The 15,377-nt window shown below is 43.9% G+C and overlaps 1 protein-coding gene across 1 annotated transcript in view; it reads left to right on the top strand.

Moving 5' to 3' along the window:
* The window catches only part of colec10 (collectin sub-family member 10 (C-type lectin)), a 240,100-nt gene that overhangs the window by 89,542 nt on the left and 135,181 nt on the right, over positions 1–15,377 (top strand). The gene's annotated exons all lie outside the window — the stretch shown is intronic.

The raw sequence follows: 15,377 nt of genomic DNA, 5'->3' as shown, positions 1-15,377 counted from the left end.
AAGTCATACGGCATGGAAACAGACCCTTCAGTCCAACTTGTCCACACCAATCAAGTTTCCCAAATTAAACTAGTCCTGTTTGCTTGTTTTTGTCAAATATCTCTCTAAACTTTTCCCTCCATATACCTGTTCAAATGTCTTTTAAATATTGTAACTATACGTGCATCTAGCAGTTCTTTCTGCTCTCTGTGTGGGAAAGTTACCCCTAAGGCCACTTTTAAATCTTTCTCTTCTCCCCTTAAAAGTATGTCGTTTAGTTTGAATTCCTCTAGCCTAAAGAAAAGACCTTGGCTTTTCACCTTATCTGTGCCTCTCATGCTTTTATAAGCCTCTGTAAGGTCACACTTCAACCTCCAGAGAAAAAATCTCAGTCTATCCAGCCTCTCCTAATAACTCAAATCCTCCAGTCCCAGCAATAGCCTGGTAAGCTTTTCTGAACCCTCTCCAATTTAATAATATCCTTCCTATAGCAGGGTGGCACTGTACACAACACTCCAAAAGTTCTGTTCTCCTTGGATGTTAAGAGAAGATCAAATATAAGTTTTAAACATCATCAGTGGCTAGATAGATACCTTGGGGGAAATTGTTCCTGCTCATAAAAAGATTAAGAATGAAAGGACACAGACTTAAAATTTGCAAATAAGCAATTGTGATGTGATTTTTGTTTTGTTTAAAACAGAATAATGGAACCCCTACAGTGTGGAAAGTGGGCATTTGGCCCACCAGGTCTGCATGAATCCTCTGAAGAGCATCACATTGAGAACCAACCCTCAACTGTATCCCAATAACCTTACATGCCCAATGGTTAATCCACCTAGCCTGCACATCCCTGGAGACTACAGGACATTTTAGCACGGCCAATCCACCCAACCAACACATCTTTGAACTATGGCAGAAAATGGGGCCACCTAGTAGAAACCTATAAAGACACAGGAAAAACTCCAGACAGACAGTCACTCAAGGCTGGGCTTGAACACGAGTCGCTGCTGCTGTGAGGAAGCAGTGCTAAATCAGTCAATTGGTCTGGAACAGATTGCCTAGAAGTGTAGAGGAGTTGGTGTCAGTTGAGCTATTTGAGAGTGCATTGGATGATTATTTAAAAAGAAGTAATGTGGAAAGATTTGGGAAAAAGACAGGAGAATTGTACCAAGTCATGATGCTCGTTTAGAGAGCCAGGCAGACATGACGGGCTAAATGGCCTCCTTCTGTGCCGTAACATTTCTTTAATACGGTGAATACTTTAGGGAACTGAGATTCTGCTTTTGACTATTATCTTCACCAAAATCCAGGCCTGTGACTATATGATATGAATAGTGACTGTTACCCATTTCAAAACTCTCAAAAATTTTAATAAGGCCTTTCAGAATGTGACTTTTTTCACCAGAGTGAAGCTGGCTACTTTTTTCAATTTACTGTGGAATTACACACAGTGATGTAGCATAGCCATATAATTCAGAAAGGTCAGCCCTAACCCTGAACCAAGGCCTCTCCACGATCTTCTGCTATAGTGATTTCTTATTTGGGGAAGTGCAAAGCTTTTCACTGTGCCTCGGTACAGTGACAATAAATTCAATTCAATTCAATTCAATATTCTAAGATATTAAGTTTCGGAACAAGCTCTGTTGATTTCATGAGTCAATGTAGGCTACCTCAGAATCCATGGATTAAGTCTTCATTGCTGTATGCATTAACATAGCAGTGCTGAAAAAGATGAGCTAAATTAGTTCTGCTTTTTTCCTGTTGCTTGTGTGACAATTGAATTTCTTCATATATAGCTATCCAGTTGTCCTGCTTAGTAGACCTGCTTATTATACACATCTGCTTTATATAATGGCCACCCTCACAATCCTTGCTGGCATCATATACACAAACTAAATTACAATTTACAGATTCTGTCCCCTCAGGAACTAAACACAAAATTATTATTTTGACTGCCTTTCAAGTACGGCAAATGGCACTAAGCGGGCCTTGCAGAATTGTGGGATTGCTTCCTGGTCAACATGCAAGGTGGCCTTGGCTCCTCTAATAGGAGGACTCCTGGATATCTCATTAGGACTTCACTCAGACAGCTATTTTTTCATTGTAAAATGTTGATTCAACCTAAGGTGAATCTCAACCAATTTTGCCCCATCAAGCTTGGGCCTGAGCTTTTTACTATGATCACTGATAACTGAACCAGCTGTTTTTCATAAGAGATTCAAACCAGCGTTAATTGTAAATACACCGCCTCAACTTCTCCACCCCTCTCACCCTCGGAATGTGCAGCCCTCCACTCCCTCTGTTCCAACCCCAACCTCACCATCAAACCAGCAGACAAGGGAGACGCGGTAGTAGTTTGGCGCAACGACCTTTACACCGCTGAGGCTAAATGCCAGCTCGCAGACACCTCCTCCTACTGCCCCCTTGACCATGACCCCACCTCCCACCACCAAACCATCATGTCCCAGACCCTCCAGAACCTCATCTCCTCAGGGGATCTCCCATCCACCGCCTCCAACCTCATAGTCCCACAACCCCGCACCACCCGTTTCTACCTCCTGCCCAAAATCCACAAACCTGACTGCCCCGGCCGACCCATTGTCTCAGCCTACCCCACCAAACTCATCTCTGCATACCTCGAAACGGTCCTGTCCCCCTTAGTCCAAGAACGCCCCACCTACGTTCGGGACACCACCCATGCCCGCCACCTCCTCCATGATTTTCGCTTTCCTGGTCCCCAACGCCTTATCTTCACCATGGACATCCAGTCCCTATACACCTCCACCCCCCCCATCACGAAGGCCTCAAAGCCCTCCGCTTCTTCCTTTCCCGCCGAACCATCCAGTACCCTTCCACTGACACCCTCCTTCGACTTACTGAACTGGTCCTCACCCTGAACAACTTCTCTTTCCAATCCTCCCACTTCCTCCAAACCAAAGGAGTAGCCATGGGCACCCACATGGGTCCCAGCTATGCCTGCCTCTTCGTAGGATATGTGGAACAGTCCATCTTCCGCAGCTACACTGGCACCACCCCCCACCTTTTCCTCCGTGACATCAATGACTGTATCGGCGCTACCTCGTGCTCCCACGAGGAGGTTGAACAGTTCATCCACTTTACCAACACCTTCCATCCCGACCTCAAATTCACCTGGACCGTCTCAGACTCCTCCCTCCCCTTCCTAGACCTTTCCATTTCCATCTCAGGTGACCGAATCGACACGGACATTCACTATAAACCGACCGACTCCCACAGCTACCTAGACTACACCTCCTCCCACCCTGCCCCCTGTAAAAACACCATCCCATATTCCCAATTCCTTCGTCTCCGCCACATCTGCTCCCAGGAGGACCAGTTCCAAAACCGTACCAGCCAGATGGCCTCCTTCTTCAAGGACCACAATTTCCCCCCAGACGTAGTCGAAAATGCCCTCTACCGCATCTCTTCCACTTCCCGCTCCTCCGCCCTTGAGCCCCGCCCCTCCAACTGCCACCAGGACAGAACCCCACTGGTCCTCACCTACCACCCCACCAACCTCCATGTCCAGCGTATCATCCGCCGTCATTTCCGCCACCTCCAAACGGACCCCACCACCAGGGACATATTTCCCTCCCCTCCCCTATCAGCGTTCCGAAAAGACCACTCCCTCCGTGACTCCCTCATCAGGTCCACACCCCCCACCAACCCAACCTCCACTCTCGGCACCTGCCCCTGCAACCGCAAGAAATGCAAAACTTGCGCCCACACCCCCCCCCCTTTACCTCCCTCCAAGGCCCCAAGGGATACTTTCTTATCCGCCACAAATTCATCTGCAGCTCCACACACATCATCTATTGCATCCGCTGCACCCGATGTAGCCTCCTGTATATTGGGGAGACAGGCCGCCTACTTGCAGAACGTTTCAGAGAACACCTCTGGGACACCCGGACCAACCAACCCAACCACCCTGTAGCCCAACACTTCAACTTCCCCCTCCCACTCCACCAAGGACATGCAGGTCCGTGGACTCCTCCATCGCCAGACCATGGCAACACGACGGTTGGAGGAAGAGCACCTCATCTTCCGCCTAGGAACCCTCCAACCACAAGGGATAAATTCGGATTTCTCCAGTTTCCTCATTTCCCCTCCCCCCCACCTTGTCTCAGTCAAATCCCTCGAACTCAGCACTGCCTTCCTAACCTGCAATCTTCTTCCTGACCTCTCCACCCCCACCCCACTCCGGCCTATCACCCTCACCTTGACCTCCCTCCACCTATCGCATTCCCAATGACCCTCCCCCAAGTCCCTCCTCCCTATCTTTTATCTTAGCCTGCTGGACACACTTTCCTCATTCCTGAAGAAGGGCTGATGCCCGAAACGTCGATTCTCCTGCTCCTTGGATGCTGCCTGACCTGCTGCGCTTTTCCAGCAACACATTTTCAGCATAGATTCTCAGTCTAGCCAAGGTCTTGCACAAACTTAAGGTTTGGAGTCCAGAAAGAACTTTGCTAAAAACTGATCGCAGCAATATCAACTTCCATTAAATGGATGACCATTTAGCCAGATCTTTATTTTGATTGGTTCTGATTTGGATGTTGCTAAACTATTTAACTGTTCCACCCCAGATATATGTAGACTTTCCAGGGTACTCACTCACCCATGAGTTACCTTACGAGTTTATGTCTAGTAGGACTAATTTGCTGTGTCCAATCCGTATACCAGCTGCAACTACCAGGCCTTGCCAGCCCAGATTCTGGAGAAAATGTTAACTGCTTAGCTGACGCTTGGCTTTGTTTTGGGGTTTTGCTGGGGGCCAATCTAGAGTCCCTCCAATCAGGATATGTCCTGAATAAGGCTATGCAGTTTCCGGTGCTCAAGAGGCACTCATACAGACTGCACTTCCCTTAGAATATCCCACAACTCATACGTTCCACTTGTAGCATTTTCCAGTGGGAAAGCCAGTTATTCTACCTGTTTGATGTCCATGGACATCAGCTACCAGGCACCTTTGCATGGTTACGTCATTAATCCCTGCATACCAATTGGTCTCTGAGCATGTCATTAAGGGATAAACCATTTCACATACCTCTGCCAATTGTCTTAACCTAGTCAAAAATCTTGACATGGATACCCCTGCTTGTCGAATTGTCGACTTAAAGTGATAGCATCTCATAATCAAAGGAGGCTTGGAGTCATAAAATTCCTTAGTTAAATCTGTCAACTCTTGAAAGATTTTAGTGGCTGGTGCCTCAGGCAAAGCTGCAGGTCCACAGCCTGTCAGGAGAATTATTTGTTGTTTATTGTCTGCTCCAAAAATAATGCACTCTTTCCACACATTGGACCCAGTCTTCGATAGGGGGGTCAAATGAGTCAAGCTTCCCAAATAGTGAAGAAGGTGTTTGATATGCTTTCTTTTATTGGTCAGAGTATTGAGTACAGGAGTTGGGAGGTCATGTTGCGGGTGTACAGGATATTGGTTAGGCCACTTTTGGAACATTGCATGCAGTTCTGGTCTCCTTCCTATTGGAAAGGTGTTGTGAAACTTGAAAGGGTTCAGAAAAGATTTACAAGGATGTTGCCAGGGTTGGCAGATTTGAGCTATAGGGAGAGGCTGAACAGGCTGGGACTGTTTTCCCTGGAGTGTCGGAGGCTGAGGGGTGACCTTATAGACGTTTACAAAATTATAAGGGGCATGGATAGGGTAAATAGACAAAGTCGTTTCCCTGGAGTCGGGGAGTCCAGAACTAGAGAGCATAGGGAAAGATATAAAAGAGACCTAAGAGGCAACTTTTTCACACAGAGTGATACATGTATGGAACAAGCTGCCAGAGGAAGTGGTGGAGGCTGGTACAGTTGCAACATTTAAGAGGCATTTAGATGGGTATATGAATAGGAAGGGTTTGGAGGGATATGGGCCAGGTGCTGGCAGGTGGGACTATATTGGGTTGAGATATCTGGTCGGCATGGACGGGTTGGACTGAAGGGTTTGTTTCCATGCTGTACATCTCTATGACTCTATGACTCTAAATGCTTACCCCAAATCAAAGAAAATTGTTGCAGGCACATTTGTTCAGGACCATATTTTACTCTCATCGGCAATGAAATAACTCCACAGAGGCCAATATCTCATCATCAATTCACCCTTTATTTACATGTGGAAAGTCCTTCACTCTGGCACAGCATTATCAGAGTCAGCCCAGTGTCAGAGACACTTGTTATCTTTCAGGGCTCCTGATCGGACCAGATTCCCAGTCAGGGAACTCATACTCTGTGGTCCAGCTGGCTGACCTCGTTACAAACTACTGATACAATGATACCCAGTGTTCGTGAGGCATTTCTGAATCACGAGGAAAAGAAATGATTCAACCATCAAAGAAATCTGTGGCTACATGAATTACATTTCTGCCTGCACTACCCAGAGGAAAAACACAAGTAATTCCTAATACCTGGAAATGAGCATACAGATTTTACTGGAATGCTATTTTGAGACATACAAGATAAGTCAGACCAGTCAGCACCATTTGCAAGCTTCACTAGATTACCTTAAATGGGAGATGATCTCACTGATTTTTGTTTCACCACACTGAATAAATCAGCTGCAAGGAGAGCAGAATTTCATGGTTGAAACAAATGTGCAAATTTAGTCAGGTATAATTGTAACCACCATTCTCTTCCAGCTAATATGTAATACCATAACACATTCCAATATTGGACGAGAAAATGCAAATATCCATTTTAATCTCTGCGCAAGAGCTGAATTTGCAAACTGATGTGTAATGATATTTGTATTACGCATGCAGTTTTTGAAGTGGGAACTGTAGCCACAGTACTTGCTTTTATACAAGAGCAGAATGCACATGTGGGATATAGGTAAAGCAGTGTAACTTCTGCGGTCATAAATTGCTTATGCAAGGTAAATGAACTCACACCAGTGTATAACTGTTTCAGCCAAGAGCTGAGTCAACAAGAATGAAAACAATGTGAAGGAAATACATAATTGTTTTTGTATTAGCTAAAATGTGCATACAAGAATGAAACATGCCTGCAAACAATGGTAGATGCTACAGACAAATAGGTAAGGTGCTGTGAGGGGAGGGGGTTAAGTTAGATATGCCTGTACAAACAGTAGTTATAAGCATCTATTTCCCGCTTCTGCAAAAACAAGAACAAACCACAATCAAGAAGTCATGAGGTCATAAGGTCATAACAAGTAAGGGAAACAGATGGTAGTGAAGGACGATATACCTAACAATGGACCACAGCAGGATGTGGTCAAATGGCCTTGTGAGGCCAGAAATAAACATTTTGTCACAGACAAGGCCGAATAAGGCAAGAGATAAACAAGAGTAATGGGTGCCGGTCTTAGAGAAGTGGGAAATGTAAACAGAGGAGGAGCACTGGGAGGAGAGAATACGAACAAATTACATAAATATTGTGTACTAGTTGAATTCAGTGTGTGTGTGTCCCTGCCTTGTGGACAGTGGACACAACACCCCTCTTGCAAGAGCGTAATAAACGATACTACTGATTCAGATCTTGTCTCGGACTGAAATTATTGAAGTGCGTGAGCTGTTTCTCACACACATTTCCCAAAATGCTTCTTTGCAATACAACATTACAAAATGGAAAATTGTTTAAATGATTAGATTAGATTAGATTAGATTAGATTAGATTAGATTAGATTAGATTAGATTGGGCGGCACGGTGGCACAGTGGTTAGCACTGCTGCCTCACAGCGCTAGAGACCTGGATTCAATTCCTGCCTCAGGCGACTGACTGTGTGGAGTTTGCACGTTCTCCCCGTGTCTGCGTGGGTTTCCTCCCACAGTCCAAAGATGTGCAGGTCAGGTGAATTGACCATCCTAAATTGCCCGTAGTGTAGGTAAGGGGTAGATTTATGGGTGAGTTGCACTTTGGCTGGGCGGTGTGGACTTGTTGGGCCGAAGGGCCTGTTTCCACACTGTAAGTAATCTAATCTAAAAAAAAATTACAAAATGGAAAATTGTTTAAATGAATCATTTTAACCTTGTATCGTGCATTCCAACTTAGAAAGGAGATTGTTAATTGAGGTTTTGATGATCCTATGAGGGAAAAATAAAAATTAAAAAGACCTTGATAATGGGTTGGAGTAAAATAATGTATGAAACTGGCCATAAACTGTATTTAAGAATAGGCAAATCCAGGCAAAATCCTGCTTCCGTTTACAAATGTGGAAAACCCATTGGTTCTCCTGAGCATTCATGAACTTTTATAAGACTCAGCCAGTGAAGATTGAAGAACTAGTTCACATGCATTGCATGGTTAAGGAGAGCTTGATAAGAAATTGATTATATGTAATCCCAAAGAAGTCAATAAAGTAAAAAAAATCCTGAAGCCACTCTCTATCATCCTTTGTTCCTAAGTCACATTGAAATCTTAAACATCCCACATTAATCACAGGATCTTGTTGAGGTGATGAGGGCTTGGCTGCAATCTCCAAAATCAACAAGACCCTAGTAATGCCTCTCAATGGGAAAGCCGACATACCCTGTGTCACTCAGACTTCTAATAGGCCAGCCAAGGTTCTATTTTGGGGAGGTGAGGGGGGGGGGGGTGCTGGAGTGTTCCCCTGAGATCAAAGACCCCAAGGTGGATATCCCACTGCCAAAAGCTACTTGCCAATCAGAGACCAACAGCTTTTCCACACCCAGCTGGAGACAAAAACAAAAGTGCAGATGGTGAAATCCAAAGTAGACAAGCAGGAAGCTGGATGAACACAGCAGGCCAGGCAGTATCAGGAGATGGAGAAGTCAAGGGTTATACCCGAAACATTGACTTCTCCTCCTCCTGAGGTTGCCTGGCGTCTGTGTTCTTCCAGCCTCCTGCTTGACTTTCTGAACCCAGCAGCAGTGTCACTGTGGAGATAGTGGCTGTTACTGGTATAGCATAAACATGAGGCCTCTGAAAAAGGGGGAGCCCAGGCATTCACAAGTGAGCTTGCATCAGAAACACTGGATAGGTCATCATGACCTGAGATGTTAACTCTGTTTACTGTAACAGATGCAGTTTGACCTACTACATATTTTCTACGCTGTTTTGTTATTATTATCCTTAATTTTCCTTACTGTCTACTTAGTCTTAAAATGCTGAAACTTAAATATTTATAGCTGCTATCTTCTTCTCTTACGTGTGCAATGGTGCAATTGATTCAATCAGAGAAGGAAATGATAAAGGTCAAGACTGTAAAGAGTCGAATTTCTATTCAAGTGGCACATGGCAGAACTCCAACTATCCCTTTCATCATACCATGCTTGATTAGATTAAATTCCCTTACAGTATGGAAACAGGCCCTTCGGCCCAACAAGTCCACACTGAACCTCTGAAGAGAGACCCACCCAGATGCACCTAACATTATAGGCAATTCAGCTGAACTGCATATCTTTGGACTGCAGGAGGAAACCAGAGCACCCAGAGAAAACCCACGCAGACAACATGCAAACTCCACACAGGCAGTCACCCGAGGCTGGAATTGAACCTGGGACCCTGGTGCTGTGAGGCTACAGGGCTAACCACTGAGCCACCGTGCCGCTGTATGAACACAGAAGAAAGATCAAGCTCTTAGAGTCATAGAGATGTACAGCATGGAAACAGACCCTTCAGTCCAACCCGTCCATGCCAACCAGTACCACTCTCTGCGTGAATAAGTTGCCCCTTAGGTCTCTTCTATATCTTTCCCCTCTCACCCTAAATCTATACCCTCTAGTTCTGGACTCCTCAACCCCAGAGAAAAGACTTTGCCCATTTACCCTATCAATGCCCCTTATAGTTTTGTAAACCTCTCTAAGGTCACCCCTCAGCCTCCGATGCTCCAGGGAAAACAGCCCAGCCTGTTCAGCCTCTCCCTTTAGCTCAAATCTGCCAACCCTGGCAACATCCTTGTAAATCTTTTCTGAACCCTTTCAAATTTCACAACACCTTTCCAATAGGAAGGAGACCAGAATTGCATGCAATATTCCAAAAGTGGCCTAACCAATATCCTGTACACCCGCAACATGACCTCCCAACTCCCAGTAGCTCAAATCCTCCAAACCTGGCAACATCCTTGTAAATATTTTCTGAACCCTTTCAAGTTTCACAACATCTTTCCGATAGGAAGGAGACCAGAATTGCAAGCAATATTCCAACAGTGGCCTAACCAGTGTCCTGTACAGCCGCAACATGACCTCCCAACTCCTGTACTCAATACTCTGACCAATAAAGGAAAGCATACCAAACACCTTCTTCACTATCCTATCTACCTGTGACTCCACTTTCAAGGAGCTATGAACCTGCACTCCAAAGTCTCTTTGTTCAGCAACACTCCCTAGGACCTTACCATTAAGTGTAGAAGTCCTGCTAAGATTTGCTTTCCCAAAATGCAGCACCTCGCATTTATCTAAATTAAACTCCATCTGCCACTTGTAAGCCCAATTGGTCCATCTGGTCAAGATCCTGTTGTAATCTGAGGTAACCTTCTTCGCTGTCCACTACACCTCCAATTTTAGTGTCGTTTGCAAACTTACTAACTGTACCTCTTATGATCGCATCCAAATCATTTACGTAAATGACAAAAAGTAGAGGACCCAGCACCAATCCTTGTGGCACTCCACTGGTCACAGGCCTCCATTCTGAAAAACAACCCTCCACCACCACCCTCTGTCTTCTATCTTTGAGCCAGTTCTGTATCCAAATGGCTAGTTCTCCTTGTATTCCATGAGACCTAACCTTGCTAATCAGTCTCCCATAGAGAACCTTGTCGAACGCCTTACTGAAGTCCATATAGATCACATCTACTGCTCTGCCCTCATCAATCCTCTTTGTTACTTCTTCAAAAAATTCAATCAAGTTTGTGTGACATGATTTCCCACGCACAAAGCCATGTTGACTATCCCAAATCAATCCTTGCCTTTCCAAATACATGTACATCCTGTCCCTCAGAATTCCCTCCAACAACTTGCCCACCACCGACTTCAGCCTCACCGGTCTATAGTTCCCTGGCTTGTCCTTACCGCCCTTCTTAAACAGTGGCATCAGTCTTCCAGCACCCCACCTGTGAATATGATATTTTTCAGATTTAGTTTCTGGACATTATGTTTGGTATTTTGGTTAAGGATATCACACAAGTGAAACTGAAACAGAAGTCCAAGGGTAACCATTATAATTTGAAACATGATAGGAATGAGAGATGACCATTATGAATCTTCCTTACAATACAAGGAGCATACCTGCAAATAAAGTCTTCATGTGGGTCTTAGAGACAGCACAGCAAGAGACAACAGAAAGCATATCCACTCAGCAAAGGTGTTTGGAAAATGTAGAATTATTATTTGTTTGAAATTGGCCAATAGTATGCTTACGTAATGCATGGAGGGTAAGATAGTACAATAAAAGAAGCACTTATTGGTGGATGACTCACCCACATACATCACTGGCAATGCCATGGCAGGGCAAAGAATAACTAATATGTTATTTTACGAAATGATGCATAATGGTTTGAGGGACTATCTCGATACTTATAAGAAGGGGAGAAAGGAGTCATACTTTGGTAACAACATAATTTGAATGACACAATTAAGTCTTCGGAGGTCATCTGAACTGACAGTCATGTGACCTTATTATCAGAGCTACTCACAGCTAGGGGTCAGCAAAGTGTTTTTTAAAGTCTCATAAATCTTAAACTGTATGTTTTTTTTTAAATCTACAACAGTGAGTAGGGTTTTTTTAAACATTTGTTTTATTAAGACCTGTCTTTTGATTAAACTTTTTTTAACACAAAATGTAAGTACTAAGCTATCTTGGAGCTGTGTCTTTTGAGCAGTAAGACTGCTATTTTCTGGTCTCTGGATTGTTAGGTTGCAAGGATGGCATTTAGAAGAGTGATGTGCTCTTCCTGTTGGAGATTAGTGAGAATTTCAATGTTTCTGATTACTATGTCTGCAGGAAGTGTGTTGGTTGCAAATCTTATCGATCGCATGGATCACTTGGAGCGACAGGTAGGGTCAATGAGAAATTTACAGAAGCTAGATGGAGGGCAGTTCAGGAAGTTAGAAATACCGCACTTGCAGTCAGGTAGACGGGTTGCCTCTAGAAAAAGTAGGAGATGGAGACAAGTAGTGCAGGAGTCTCCAAGAGATTTGTCACTTTACACAAGTAAACTGTTTTGGAAAAGGTAGCAGGTGATGGACTCTCAGGGGAAATGTAGCACTGACAGCCAGATTTCTGGTCCCAAGACTGGCTGTACTGTAATGAGGGGTATATCAGGTTCCAAACGATCGATTGTGATTGGGAACTCTCTAGTCAGATGCATAGACAGACATTTCTGTGGCTGACAGGAAGACATCATAATGTGTGTTGCCTCCCTGGTGCCAGAGTCAAGGTGAGGGTGCAGAATATTCTCAAAGGGGAGAGTGACTAGCAGGAGATCATTGTTCACATTGGTACTAACAACATACACAGGGAACATACAACATACAAATCTTCTCAAAACTTGCTAATATACAGGGCAAATGACAAGGTTCTGAGGAAAGAATATAAGAAATTAGGCAGGAGGTTAAAAAGTCAGTCCTTGAGGGTAGTAATATCTGGATTACTTCCAGTGCCATGTGCTATAGAATAGGAATAGGAGGATAGAGCAGATGAATACATGGCTGAGGAACTGGTGCAGGGGAGAGGATATACATTTTTGGATCATTGGAATCACTTCTGGGGTAGAAGTGACCTGTGTAAGAAAGATGGGTTGCACTTGAAATGAAAGGGGACAAATATACTAGCGGGGAGATTTGCTAGAGTTAGTCAGGAGTATTTAATCTAGTAAGTGAGGGCTAGGGTCCCAGAGAGATAGTGAGAAGGGAGATCATTATGAGACCGGAGTAGTTGAGAAAATGAACAAGTCAGACAATCAAGTCAAGCAGGAGCAAGGCAGAGAAGTAGGTAAGATTGATAAATTAAACTGCCTTTATTTTAATGCAAGAGGTCTACCAGGTAAGGCAGATGAACTCAGGGCATATTTGGGAGCACGGGGCTGAGATATCATAGCGATTACAGAGACGTGGCTCAAGGATAGACAGGTCTAGCAGCTTAATGTTCCAGGGTATAGGTGCTCTAGGAAAGATAGAAAATAGGGAAAGGGTAGAGGGGGAGTGGCGTCCTTGATTAGGGATAATATTACGCCTGTTATTAGGGAGGATTTTCCGCAGAATATGGTCAGGGAAGTTACTGGGGCGGAGCTGTGAAATAAGAAAGGGATGATCACCTTATTGAGATGTTAATACAGACACCCCAGTAGTCAGTAAGAAATTGAGAAGCAAATTTGTATGGAGATCTCAGTTATCTTTGAGAATAATAGTGTTGTAACAATGGGAGATTTTAACTTTCCGAATGTAGATTGGGATTGCTGTAGTTTTGAGGGCTTGGATGGAGTGAAATTTGTTAAGTGTGTACAATTAAATGTTCTGATTCAATGTATGGATGTAGCTACTAGAGAAGAAGCAAAACTTGACTTTCTCTTGGGAAATAAGGCAGGGCAAGTGACTGAAATGTCGGGGGTGGGGGGGGGAGCACTTTGGGGCCAGTAATCATTATGCTCTAAGTTTTACACAATTAAGGAAAAAATAGACTTGATCTAAAAGTTGAAGTTCTAAATTGGAAGAAGGCCAATTTTGACGGTATTAGGCAAGAACTTTCAAAAGTTGATGAGGAGAGACTGCTGGAAAATTGGAAAATTCAAAAATGAGATAACAAGAGTCCAGAGACAATTTGTTCTTGTTCGTGTGAATGGCAAGTGTGGTAGGTGTACAAAATGCTGGAAGACTAGAGAAATTGAGGCTTTGGTCAAGAAAAAGAAGGAAGTATATGTTAGGCATAGACAGCAGGAATCGAGTGAAGCCCTGGAAGAGTATAAAAACAGTAGGAGTATACTCAGGAGGGACATCAGGATGGCAAACAGGGGATATGAGATAGCGATGGCAGATACAGTTAAGGAGAATCCAAAGGGAATCTGAAAATACATTAAGAACAGAAGAGTAACTAGGGAGACAATATGGCCTCCTAAAGCTCAATGAGGCTGCCAATGTATGGAATCACAGGAGATGGGTGAGATACTATACAAGTATTTTGCATCAGTGTTTACTGCAGAGAAGGATATGGAAGCCAGAAAACATGGGGAAACTAATAGTGATTTCTTGAAAAGAGTCCATGTTACAGAAGAAAAGATGCTGGATATCTCAGTACACATGAAGGTGGGTAAATCCCCAGAATCTGATCACATGTACTCTAGAACTTTGTGGGAAATTAGGAAAGTGATTACTGGGCCCCTTGCTGAGGTGTGTCTATCATTGATAGCCATGGGTGACATGACAGAAAACTCGAGGTTGGCTAACAAGGTGTCATTATTTAAGAAAGGTGGTAAGGAAAAGCCAAGGAACTACAGACCTGACTTCAGTTGTGGGTAAATTGTTGGAGGGACTCTGAAGGGCATTATTTACATGTATTTAGAAAGGCAAGGACTGATTTGGGATAGTCAACATGGTTTTCTGCATGGGAAATTGTGTTTCACTAACTTGATTGAGTTTTTTTAAGAAGTGATGAAGAAGATTGATGAAGGCAGAGTGGTGTACATTGTCTACATGGACTTCAGTGAGGCATTCAACAAGATTCCTCTTGGTAGACTGGTTAACAAGGTTAGATCACATGGAATACACTGAGTGCTAGTCATTTAGATACAGAACTGGCTTGACGGTAGAAGACATATGGTGGTGATGGAGGGCTGCTTTTCAGACTGGAAGCCTGTGACCAGCGGTATATCATAAGAGTCAGTGCTGGGTCCACCGCATTTCGTCAGTTATATAAATGATTAGAATGTGAATACAGGGTTAGTACATTTGCAGATGATAACAGAATTCTTGGTTTAGTAGACAGTGAAGAAGGCGATCTCAGAGTATAACGGGATCTTGATCAGATGGGCCAATGAGCCAAGGATGGAGTTTAATTTAGGTAAATGTGAGATGCTGCATTTTGAAAGGAAAATCATGGCTGGACTTCTGCAATTAATGGTAAGATCCTGGGGTGTTTTCCTGAACAAGGAGATTGTGGAGTGCCGGTTCATAGTTTCTTGAAAATGGAGTTGACAGGGTAGTGAAGAAGATGTTTGGTATGCTTGCCTTTATTCGTCAGTGCATTGATTATAGAAATTGGGAGGTCATGTTGTGGCTGTACAGGACATTGGTTCGGCCACTTTTGAATACTCCATTCAGTTCTGGTCTCCCTGCTATAGGAGAGATGTTGTTAAACTTGAAAGGATTCAGAAAAGATTTACAAGGATGTTGCCAGGGTTGGAAGGTTTGAGCTATAGGTAGAGGCTGAAAAGCTGGGGCTGTTTTCCTTGGAGCGTCGGAGGCTGAGGG

The sequence above is a fragment of the Chiloscyllium punctatum genome, chromosome 5 (assembly GCF_047496795.1).
Source record: "Chiloscyllium punctatum isolate Juve2018m chromosome 5, sChiPun1.3, whole genome shotgun sequence".
NCBI lineage: Eukaryota > Metazoa > Chordata > Chondrichthyes > Orectolobiformes > Hemiscylliidae > Chiloscyllium > Chiloscyllium punctatum.
This window is presented reverse-complemented; position numbering and strand designations above follow the sequence as displayed.